General features: G+C 38.0%; 1 protein-coding gene across 1 annotated transcript in view; it reads left to right on the top strand.

Annotated features, from left to right (window-relative positions):
* PRKG1 (protein kinase cGMP-dependent 1) overlaps positions 1 to 12607 on the top strand; it is a 1201019-nt gene that overhangs the window by 719483 nt on the left and 468929 nt on the right. The gene's annotated exons all lie outside the window — the stretch shown is intronic.

Here is a 12607-nt window from a genome sequence, read left to right as displayed (position 1 = left end):
AGAAGACTATTATTTTAGTTAAATGACTATTTAGAATTCTATTGCTGTTTTTTTTGTTTTTGTTTTTAATCAAGAAAAGTTGCCTGTTATAGATTTGCTCCTGGAGGAGGTTACTAGGCCCTATGGTCTATGGTAGTACAATTTTACACCATACCTTTCATGCAAAATGTATCCATATAGTGACCAAGCTATCTTGTAGTAACTTGTTGGTTTAGTGTACAAATATCATAGTGGTCTAAAAAAGTGCATGGTTCTTTAAAGATTGCTTGACTTCTTTCTTGGAAGTAGTTCAAGTCCAAAATAGATGCTGGCTCACTTTCATTTAAGTCACTTAAGTTTATGTTCCAATTGGGTGCTCACCGAATGATAACTTTCTTCCACTTCGAAAGGCCTTATTACATGGGCATTTTGTAATTACAAGTGTAGTCGCTGATGTGCTGCAAGATGGTTGCAAAAATGAGATGGTTTTGTGGATGGAAGTGCCTTCTTTCTTCACATTTCTGAGGAGGCCCACTTCTTTATTCCTTTTCATTTGCTTTCTTTCCCAGTTCATTCTCACCCTCTATGTTCTTTATTATTTGCTCAATATTTTCTCTTCTTTGTGACTCCTTCCTTTGTTTTAGTTCAAACTCGAACTATACTGAATTGTGTGACCTTCAGCAAGTTATTCTTTTCTCAGTTGATTTCTGCACTGAAACAAAAAGGAAGTAATGAGTATCTGTATAAAGAGTAGCTACATCAGTGTGTTGTGAGTAAAAGAACAAGGTGATGTCAGGGAAAATGTTTACCTAGAGGCTGGATCTTAGTTAACACACACACACAAAAAAGGTAAATATTATTTTCGAAGATATTCCTAAAAATAAAAGAAAATATAATATAAAATCTTGCAGTTTTTGAAATTATATTTGTCAGGAAGAATCACAGTGTATTTATCTTGTAACAATGCTTAATTATTGTGACTGACTAGAATTAGGGAACATTCAGAATGCACACCCTCTTGGCTAAGATGTCTGTACCACAATATTTAGCAGACAGCTACAGATATAGAGGTAGTTTTTAGAATCAGAAAGATATTGAACTAGAAATGGGTGCGTTTGAGGATTATATTCACTACTTCAAAACACCCAGGTTAAATTAATACATCTTTAATCTTAAATAAGAAAGCAAGTTAATATTTACTTAATGAATAACTTTTGATTAAAATATGTTTAAAATCCAGTGGTCCATATGTTGAGGTGAGAGCAGCCATGATCTTAGCTGTTTTGCAACCTATGCTTACAGAGGCCATCTGATGTCTCATGAAGGCTTTCCACTTGACAGTGTAGCAGAAAAACTGTAATTGCTTTAAAAATGAGTATTAAGAGTTGTAATTCAGTTAATCTTGTAATTAGCTCATTTAATATTCCCAAAGGGAAAATAGAATATTTCAGTTCAAGTTAATTGATATACAATGTGTACAACTTTGTTCTAGGCTGATAAAATAATAGTCTAATTTGCACTGTAGAAAGAGGATGAGGACCCTTTGTTTTTGGTGTCTATAATTTGGCAGGCACTATTAGGTGATTTACATATATTGGGTTGTCAGAAAAGTCATGACACATTTTTGCAACAAAAAACATAGAAAAATATGTCATGACTTTTCCGACAACCCAATATAACCTTTTATCCTCAATGGGCACACTATGAATTATTACACCCATTTTAAAGAGGAAGCACTTGACATTTAGATGGGTGATAGAAAGTAACACACCTAAAAAGTGCTGGAAATATACTCTTCACCCTCTCTTCCAGAAACATCCTCTCATAGCCACAAAACAGGATGCTCATCTTGTGTGTTCACATAACATTCTGTGATTCTATCATTAAATTGACCTATTTTTTTAATACTATTTTTTAGAGCAGTTTTAGGTTCTCAGCAAAATTGAGCAAATAGCACAGATATTTCCCATGTATTTTCTCTCCCTATACATGCATAGCCTTCTTTACCATCAAAGTCTCAAACCAGAGTGGTACATTTATTATAATTGATGAACCCACATTGACACATCATTATCACCTAAAAGTCCATAGTTTAAATTAGGGCACACTCTTGGTGGTGTACATTCTACAAGTTGTGACAGATGTATAATGATGATGTGTATCCGCCATTAAAGTGTCATACAAAGTAGTTTCACTGCCCTAAAAATTATTTGCACCCCACTTATTCATTCCCCTCTCCCCACAACCCCTGGCAATCCCTGATCCTTTTACTGACACCATAGTTTAACCTTTCCAGAATATCATATGAAATATAGGCTTTTCCCATTGGTTTTTTCACTTAGTAATATGTGCTAAGGCTCCTCCATGTCTTTTCAGGGTTTGATAGCTCATTTCTTTTTAGCACTGAAGAATATTCCATTGTCTAGATCAGGAGTCCACAAACTTTTGAGATGGAAGAGCCGCCAGGGGTCAGCAAACTGTGGCTCGCAAGCCGCAGGCTCTGAAGTCAAATTGAAAATGAAAATAAAACTATGATAGTTTCATTTATAAAATTTTAAAGGATATTATCCACATAATGGTGATTAGGTAAAAATATATTTATGGCTCTTGAATAATTTTTAAATTGTTGTGAGGGACAGGATTGGCTCTTCCAGAGGTCGGCAAACTTTTGAGACGGAACGTACCCAAGGAGCCGTGTGTGGCTCGCAGGTCGCAGTTTGCCAACCCCTGGTCTAGATGTACCATAGACTATCCATTCACCTATTGAAGGACATCTTGGTTGCTTCTAATGACTATTCTAGTTTAACTCTCTGATCCCTTGGGATTTTTCCTATAGTACTATGTGTCTTTATAGCCAGGCCTGTGTTTTACTCTGTTGGTATTCCCAGGGCCTGTCTCGTAGCCTGCTCATGATAAAGGCTCAATAGATATGACCCAGAATGCCCCAGGGTTTGCCAGCCTGAGAGGATATGGGAGTTAACCATCAGGCATGAAAGCCCACATTTTGGTGGCGTTTCCCACGTTAGATTTTAGGAGTCCCTAGTATGTTCCTGTGTGTGCTGGAGCAGTCACTTTGTGATGCTGAGGCTTTATGCTCGGTGCTGTGTGCCTCTAAGTCACATGAGAACAGTGCTCACCAATGTTTCCGGTGTCCTGAGCACCAGCAGCGCCTGTGTTCCTATTCTGGGTGCTATAGCTGGTGTTTCTTACACTGCAGAACTCAGAAGATGATGTGCCAGTGCCTTACTCTGCTTTGCTCAGACTCCTGTGTCTTCCTGTTTGGTAAAAGGAAAATTTATTTTAAAAGAATAAAAAAAATGGGAAAAAAGTATGAATTGTACTTACTCTTTAATTCCATCAAAAGCGTGTGGTTGATTGTTATGAGATTTGATTTCCATTTTTTTTCTGCATCTTCTTGGCTGGAGGCAGGAAAAACATAGTAATTTGAAAATTGCCAGAAATATTCTTATAGCAATAAGAGTTAATGTGATATGTGTCTGTGGGAAAGGTTTTTTTCTTGTTTTGGGAGGTGTCAGAACAATCAAGTTATCCATTCCTTGTCCTTGGGAAGGTGCTGACCTTAGTGAAGTTATCCAAATGTAAATACTTCACAGGGAGAGTGTCTGTTTCATAATGTCAACAGCTGTTCTATTAGAGATAGGCAGGGAGTCTTTACTAAGTTGTTTTTTGAAATGAATATAAAAGATTGTTGATGTTCCCTTTGATTGGAAAAGAGGGGTTTGCATGAAGATTGAGAACAGAGGGGGACAGGCTTTAAGCAAAGGCTAGGATTGTCAGGTATCCATGTTTTAACCAGACAGTCTGGTATACGCCCTAGAGTCCCACAAAAGAATCAGCCATTAAGTGACATGTTTCTGAGTTCCCTTGCTCATTTGCTAGGCATGTTCTCTGTACTGTTGATCCTGTTAGATACTTGGTGATAAATCTCCTTTCAAGATTTGGTATTTTAGTTGAAACTACAGTTTATGACATTCCTACTTGGGGACTGGGCCCTTCTATCTTCCCCAGCTTTTCTCTTAGGTGGCAGTACATACACAACACTTATGATTAGGAGCCATTTTAATTACTTTGTGCTTATATTGTACATGATAATTTTCCAAGTGCTTTTACATTCATTTTCTTATATAATTGAGAGAAATATGGCAGATTTTATTATTCCCATTCTACAGAAGAGAAAAAGAAACTGGAAAAGCTTGAATGGTATGTGATAGTTGAAGACTCTTTTCAATAATGTGTATTAGTTATTTCACAGTATATATTTACCATTCCAAAATATATTTTGCTGAATATATTTGATTTTATATATTTGTAATAAGCCAAGATTTTCTGTTAATAAGCTTCTGTTAATATATTTTAAAATATATTCTAGTTCTTTCACTGTAATCCTGTATTTCTGAAAAGTTACTTGTGCATCAATTTTTTGCATTGTTTTCAATTTATTTACTTAAAAATAATTGTGCTGCATACTCACCCCTGGGATCTCCCAGATGCTTCTTCTATTTCCATTTGCTACAGCTGAAAGAAGACTTTATTTTACCATTTCATATTGAATAAAATATGTAAAATGTATTCTTGCCTTTATAAATTTTGTAGAAGCAATCTGCCTATGTCCAGTTTGGGGTGAAGAAAGAAAACGATATGTATAATATCCATGACTCTTATGGTAGGAGTGTATCTTAATACAAATATTTAAAGTATTAAAATACATATTTTAATGCACACATTCATAGGAACATTATGTATCCAATAATCTTGATACCAACTAACTTATACAAGTGTAAGCGTCTTTTACAATTATTTCCGGTCCCTTTGGTTGAGTTTGTTTCAAAGTATATTACAAGTTTTTCAAATTAATCCATTATTGACTTGTTTTAGTAGACTGATTTTTACTTCCCTAAACCATTTTGATGATAGATATTGTGCTTGGCCAAGGGTTGGATGATATATTAACTGATGGATAGGGAATTTTTTTCTAATAAATCTGGGGAGATCATTGAGTTTATCTTTGGTTAATTATTTATAAGAAGTCTTGTATTTTATTTGTAAATCAAATAGCTTATCTTTTTTCCTTATTCATGTGAGAAAGGTGCTATAGTATAAATCTCTGACATAGAATAAGAACAAATGAACAGCCTTCGAAAGGAATATTTATCATCCCTAGAATTGCAGAATTTATTGTAAGATTCTGGAATTCTCTCAAGACATTTCATATATCCTGAAGACATTGGAAATAGCTTCTGAGAAAAGAGATGGCTTGTTAAAGTGGTATTTAAGATATTCATAATAATTATTGTTCTGTCTGGAGAACAATTGTTAGTAAAACATTCAAAATTGTCTCGCTTTCAATATAATTTCCTCTTTTCAGTGTCAAATGCCCTTTCTACTTTATCAAGAATTAAAACAAACAAACAAACAAATACAACAGACATGTCAGTCATTTCAGTCATCAAATGTCTGTGTGTGTATGTGTGTTTGTACTCATGATCTCAGCTATGGTGAATGGTGTAGGTGTGAAAAATCCGTTGGTTGCAAAGCTATTCTGTTATGTTGTCATGTTTAAAAAGTCTATTTACTCAAAGCCAACAGTGAAATTATAGCAGGTGCAGTTTCAGGCCTCCACAATTGTCCCAGATTACCCTTTCAATAAAATGTTGAAAGCCTCACAGAAACAGTCTTACTATCCTAACGTCTGGAAGCAGACAGGCATTGCAAAATGTACCGTCATAGCAGCAGTGGTTTTGTTACTGAAAAACCCCAGGTTTGGCTGCTTGCTGCACAAAAGCCAAAGTCTGAGAGACAAGGGTAGGTGGAAAGAAAAGGAGGTTTATTCAAAATGTCAGCATTCTGGGAAGATGGCAGACTCCTGTCTCAAGGGCCATCTTCCCTATTCCTAGAACAGCCAGAAGGTTTTATAGGCACTTAAGAAGGGGCAGAACAAAGGAAAGGGGGAGTTAGGCGATTCCTGGGTGCTGGAAAAAGGCATCCTAGTGTTCGGTTTGTTCTGAGATAACATTATCTCACACCTGCTTATAGGGGCGATTCATGCGTCATCTGGTGGAAAATTGCAAGGAAGCTGGAGCCTGGCTATGGGTATCTAGAGGTCTAAGAGCTGAAACAGTTTAAGTCCATGTACTGGCAGTTAACCAGATTAACGAGGTATGCCTGTAACCTTGGGAAAACAGAGCAATGAAATCAGGAAGGAGGGGAAGAAAACAAAGAAGAATAAAGAAAAATAAACTAGATTGCTAAATCTTGCAAAACATACTGTCATCCTTACACTCCCCCGTGTCATTTGTTCATTTTATTTCTGTAAAATTAGTATGGTAAAAAAACAAAAACAGAAAAAAACAAAAGAACCTGCTACATTAGTCTTTTTATAAGCTGATTAAGGGTCTCTAAATCAAGGGATATGGGCAACAACTCCTCTTGCTACTTTTTCTGAGAGTGTCTTCCCTGCCTGTGGGCACCAGAGTCCCTTGCTATTCCATTATAGTGGGCAAGGGCTATGGAGGAATTAGAGAGGGGCTTTTAGGAGCAGCTGTGAGAGAGTAAAAGGACCAGGACACTTGGCCAAGCAGCTATTGGCATGACTTGCCATCTTCAAGAGGGACTGGTTGGTATCTTTGACAGATGACCATTTGGAGCTGAAACTGCTGTACCCTAGAAGATATAAAATTTACAAGGAGATTGAAAAGAAAAGGTCTGAACATCAACAGTTGACGCCAAGGTGAGCAGGCTTAAATTTAGGGTGTGTGTGGTTTGAGTGGGGCTGTTTATGGCATAGCTAGCCATTAGAGAGACTGTTGTCCCTAGTTATTACATTAGACAAATGTATAAATAAAGGCATTAGCTTTTCATTCCCCCTGGAGGAGCCTGAGGAAGAGGAGAGTCGAAAGGACTAAAATTATGGTGATGGGTGGCTATGGTTATGAAGGAAACAGTATTCAATGGGGATCCCAAGTGGGGTACAAGTAAAGAGGAAAACTAGAGCTAAAATAAGGTGTAAGAGAAAGGCAATAATGAGCAGCTCCAGCAGTCAACAGTATTTATCAGTCTTGGGAGATTAACTTGTCTGAAGAGAAACATAAGATCTTCAATTGGTTCACAGTAACAGGAGTGACAGTCTTTCTTTTTGGGGGAGTCCTTTGGAGACTTAAATGAAACAGGTTTGATTCAAGGGAAGTGGACCCAGCCACTGACAGCAGTTGGAGTGCTCAGAAGAACTATGAAGGGTCCCTTCCATTTAGGAGCTAACTGGTCTCTGTGGGACCCCTCCATCCAGGCTTCTAACAATATTTGGTCCCCTGGCTTTATGTGGCTGCAATGTGAAAAGGGGTCAGCCTGGGGGAGGTGCCAGTTCCCACATTTCTTGAGTGTCTGTCGAACCTTCTCAAGTTAATATTAAAGGACATAACAGAATTGAAGTCGGAATCCAGAGCAATGGGCAGCAATTAGAGCCCAGGGCTTAGAGGGCTCCTGACAGAACTTTTTCAGAGTCCTTTTAAAAATCTGATTAGCTCGTTTTACTTTTTCTCTCAGGTACAGGCCATTGGTAAGAAACAGGCTGCGTATGAGCCCAAATCTAGGGGCTCTATTTATCCCTACAACCAAGCAAGTTTTAGAGGAAATAGATCCACAGTCAGCAGTGAAGATAGAGTAAGGGGCTCTTACATCAATCTAGAAATTAACAGGCTTCTCTGCCACATAAGGGTCATACACCATTCCTCCCCTGTGTTTATGTGTCCTTGGGAGCAGCTGGGAACCTTGGGCCCTGTCAGTTGATCAAAGCAATTCGTGGGGAAGGATTTGGTCCCTGCTCCCTTCGAGACAGGGGCGATTCCTCTTCCAGTGCCCTTTTAGTTTGCACAACGGACACAGCTGCTTTGGAGGATTAGGACACTGTACTTCAGTGGATGGGCTTCCATATCCAAAGCAGGCTCCTTTACCTGGTGTTCCTCTTCTGGGGTTGCCGGCATGGCCCTGAGGTGGCTCTGGCCTTGGTCAGTCTATAACTGTGGCCAAAAGTCTGGTCTGTCTCTGGTCTCATGGTTTCCTTTTTAGCTCATCTTCCTTGTCTTGATTGTTAAAGACATTTAAACAAATTTCCTGGCCTTCTTTAGGATCTGAGTCTTCTCATCAGGGATGTAACAGTGGGCCAGAACCATTGTAACGCACTGCCAGGGAAAATATCAGGCCACGTTTCCTTACACTGGCCTGTATCCAACACTGAGAAGAGCACGTGAACTCGAGCAGTCCCAAAATACAGAAGTTTACATAATTATTAGTAAATGTTAGTTCTTATTATTGTGGAGCTTTAGTGCTGTTTTTTTTTTTTTTTAAGTAAACAAGGACCTGATTAAGACAATGTAAAACCTAGAAAATTGTTCTGATGAAACATAATCTTTGGTTTCTAGATAGACTTTTTCATATTAGTAGCAGACCAATAGTCCAAGAAACCTCATCTTACTTAGCAGAGAGAGAAAACGTAACTCTAATTTTGCATCAGCTTGCTTTTGATAAATTTATTTACTTAATTAATTGTATGTAGCTTAACCATATGTAAAATTTTTCCAGATTTTTCTTTATAAACCTTTTACAACTTTCCTAGTCCCTCTTAGTTTGTCTCTTCTTATTCAGAAATAATCAACCATAGGGCAAACTGCTTTTTAAAAATTTCTTTAAAAATGTGTTTGCATACTTTATACCTTCCTGGAAAACATGTATCATTTCCTTTTATGGTAATTAGAATCCATAACCTTCAGAACCCTAACCTCTATTGACAACTAAAAAGTAAATAATTAGCATTTTAATTGGTAAATCTATAAACACAATTTTCAACTTTTAGAAATATAGGCTTTTGTTGGCAATATATATATATTTTTAATCATATTTTCAATAAAGTACAAGACATATTTATTAACAAATCTTAATTTATCTTTTAGCTTTCCTGTAACAAGAAACTAAAAGTAGGTGAACTCAGATCTATTTAATAATTAATATTTGAGTATTTTGTTATTTTGAAATATCTAGATATTTAATAAGTTTTATCATTTAACCTAGCCTAGCAAAACTCGAAAGTTTCAAGTCACCAAAAGAATCTGGAAAACCACATTCAAGAATGAATATATATACATACATACACACACACACACACACACACACACACACACACACACACACGATGCCAAAAAAATGTATACATCTTTTACGAAAGGAAAAAACTGTATTAATATATACTGATAATAAAAGATGAATACAAGTCACATTTGACTTCTGCTCAAAATGGTTACCAGCAGCAACCAGACTCTTCTGATTACAGCAAACTACTGCTTCAGCAATGTTGGCCAAAGTGTGACCATCTCTTAAAATGTGTATACATCTTTTTTCTTTCTTTTTTTTTTTTAAAGATTTTATTGGGGAATTGAGGGAGGGGAACAGTGTTGGGGAATTGGGAAGGGGAACAGCCAAGTCGCTGTCCTTTTGTTCTTCAGTCTAGTTGTGGAGGACATTGCTTCACTGGTCCATGTTGGTATTGTGATCATCGCACTCTTCCTGGCTGAGGCAAATACCTGGCCATTGGACGGCCACTCACGGCAGCTTACAGCAGCCCACCACACCTCCACTGCAGCATATGCCGTGGCCGGCAACTCACGGCAGCCCAGCTTTCAGTCGAGCTGTTGTGCACCATCTTAGCTGTAGAGGGTGCAATGTCACTGGCCCATGTGGGATCCGAACCAGCGTCCCTGCTGCTCAGAGCTTGTGCTCCCAAGCCAACTTTTAACCAACCAGCCACTCGGCCAGCTCTGTGTATACATCTTTTTGGCACCCCCACTGTGTGTGTGTGTGTGTGTGTGTTTGTGTGTGTGTGTGTGTATGTGTACAATATATATAACAATTATTATTACTGAAGAGTTTTATCAACAACCTTTTATTTTAGTTGTATCTAGTTATTATTTTTTAATAACTTCAGGAGATTTTAAAGTCAAACATTACCTAAGTTAATTTTTATAAACCCAGGTATAACAAAAGATGTCATATTTAATGTAATAATTTTCAAACACATGTCTATTTAACCAAAAGTTAAACCAGCCTTAGTATCAAATATGTTTTACATCGCATGATCCTGAAAAGTACTTGGGTCAGTTTTTATTATTTATTTTTTAAAATTTATATAAGTGTTTAATTTTTTTAAGCCAATTAAATATTCTAATTTGGCAATACCATCCAGAGACAAAAGCGTCATATCATATGTAAAATATAAACATAGATATCATATACATAAACAGAATTACCAATAACTATAGACAGAGGGCTTAAGATGTTTTTTTTATTTGCCCTTGATAGTTTTAAGGAGGTGGGGAAAAAAAGGGGGGCGCTGTTCAGCTTGTGAGATTAGACACTGGTTTTTAACAGTGCCCCGCACCCCCACCCCTCCTTTTTTTCTTCAGTTACCTCAGCCTCAGGCAGTAGCAGCTGTGTTTATATTTCTGGTTATCTGCAAGACCTTAAAAGTTACTGAGAGTTAGAAAAATCTTAAAAGACTTTCATTTTTGTCAGGTTTCTGAGCATAGAGTTGGTGTCTAATTGTAAGTGGACTAGGAGACAGGCGGAGTTTTCTTTTCTCTGAACTATCCGTTTAGTTTTCATTTTGTCATTGGCTTATGCATTGACCAATCTGCCAACATATGACCCAGAGGGCTCTCAGAAGGTATTGATATGGAAGCCTTTATTTTTGCTTATGACACAAAGCAAAGGAAAAGGAAAGGAGAGGAGAAACAAGTTGCAAACAAACCAAATTGAAACCAAACGAGCACCCACAAACCAAATCCTGTGCAGGGAGGAACTGCTGATCAAAACCTGGTCTCTAACCAGACTGGTATCTCATATTGGCCTCAGTGGGACTCGGGATGGCACAAAGCTCAAATGGCACAAGGCCCCAGACCAGCACCAGTAGCCTCAGGGAGGCTCCAAATGGCATAAAGCCTAACTGTGGAGACAAAGGACTTCCACTGCGCTTTCTGGCTTGACATGTCCCAGACTTTTGAACCTGTAAATCCCCAAACCCTATCAGCTGCTTTTATTCTCACCAACTTAGGTGTTTATAGGTGGCCAATGCCAGGAGGGGGGGGAACCAGAAAAGTCCCCGAGACAGAAGAGTTCTTGGCAGCTGCTGAGACACCCCTGCAGTCTCCTCCATGGTACAGGCCTGCCACAAGCAGAAGGGACCCCCGAATGGCTATGGTGCTTCACCTTCGCTCCCTCCCTGGGAGTGAGGAAGCCGGCTTACAAATTCTGAACTAGTCCCATCCAGCCCTGTCGCTGTCGCCAGAATTTGTTACTGAAAAACCCCAGGTTTGGCTGCTTGCTGCATGAAAGCCAAAGTCTGAGAGACCAGGGTTGGTGGAAAGAAAAGGAGGTTTATTCAAAATGTCATCATTCCGGGGAAGATGGCAGACTCCTGTCTCAAAGCCTATCATCCCCGTTCCTAGAATGGCCAGAAAGTTTTACAGGCACATTAAGAAGAGGCGCAATAAAGGAAAAGGGAAGTTAGTCAAGCGATTCCTAGGTGCTGATGTCTGGAAAAACACATCCTATGGTCCGCTTTGTTCTGAGCTAATGTTACCTTGGACCCAGTCATGGAAGCAATACATGCGTCATCTGATGGAAAATTGCGAGGAAGTTGTAGCCTGATTATGGGTGTCTAGAGGTCTAAGGGCTGAAACAGTTTAAGTCCATTTTCTGGCAATTAACCAGATTAACGAGGTATGCCTGTAACCTTGGGAAAACAGAGCAGTGGAATCAGGGAGGAGGGGAAGGAAACAAAGAAAAGGAGAAAAAAGAAAAATCAACTAGATTGTTAAATCTTAAAAGAATATACCATCACCCTTACAGATTGGGTCTCTGAAAATCTCTTTATATTGTTAATGGAAATTATTGTTTTTTTCACTTTATAAATATTCAACCAGTTCCTTTCAGTACACCAGACTTTTATATTCCCCATTAGAAAGCAAGGGCTGGTACAGGAACTCTTAAGGAGTCACAGCTAAAATTAGCACTATTTCCTCTCACTGGAGAGGCAAGCCAAGTAGGAGGAAGGAAGTATGTCTCTGCATACTGTAGGAACTATTAAGAAAGCGGGTGTGGTGGAAGAAGTTGGAAGTGCCTATAACCCTATTCTACAAACAAAACAAGGAAGTAGTTATAGGTGCACATTTACCACCTGGTATGTCTGCAACATTAGGCAAATTACTCGTATATTTTTCTTATCAACAGAAACCCCTTTACATACACTTACACACCACTTAATTCATTATTGCCTTGGATGAAAAAAAAAAGAAATCTCAAATCTTCAGGGATAGGATTGTTTTATATATAGCTTTAAGAAATACAAACATCCAGCAGACAGATGAAGAATTCTGTCAAATCAAATATTTAATCTTAATAGATCCTTGCCTCCCATCTTAATTAAGAACTGAGGTAACTTTTGTCAAGAAAATATGAAAAGCAAATATATAACTGGGTTTAATAAAAGCAAATCAGCTTCCTTTTCTGTATACACCTGTAATGTTTGTTTAATACTTACCCTGTGCCAAACACTATGCTTTAT

This window comes from Hipposideros armiger, unplaced genomic scaffold, assembly GCF_001890085.2.
Source record: "Hipposideros armiger isolate ML-2016 unplaced genomic scaffold, ASM189008v1 scaffold_161, whole genome shotgun sequence".
Classification (NCBI taxonomy): Eukaryota; Metazoa; Chordata; class Mammalia; order Chiroptera; family Hipposideridae; genus Hipposideros; species Hipposideros armiger.
The sequence above is the reverse complement of the archived record's forward strand: the minus strand, read 5'-3'. Positions and strand labels throughout refer to the sequence as shown.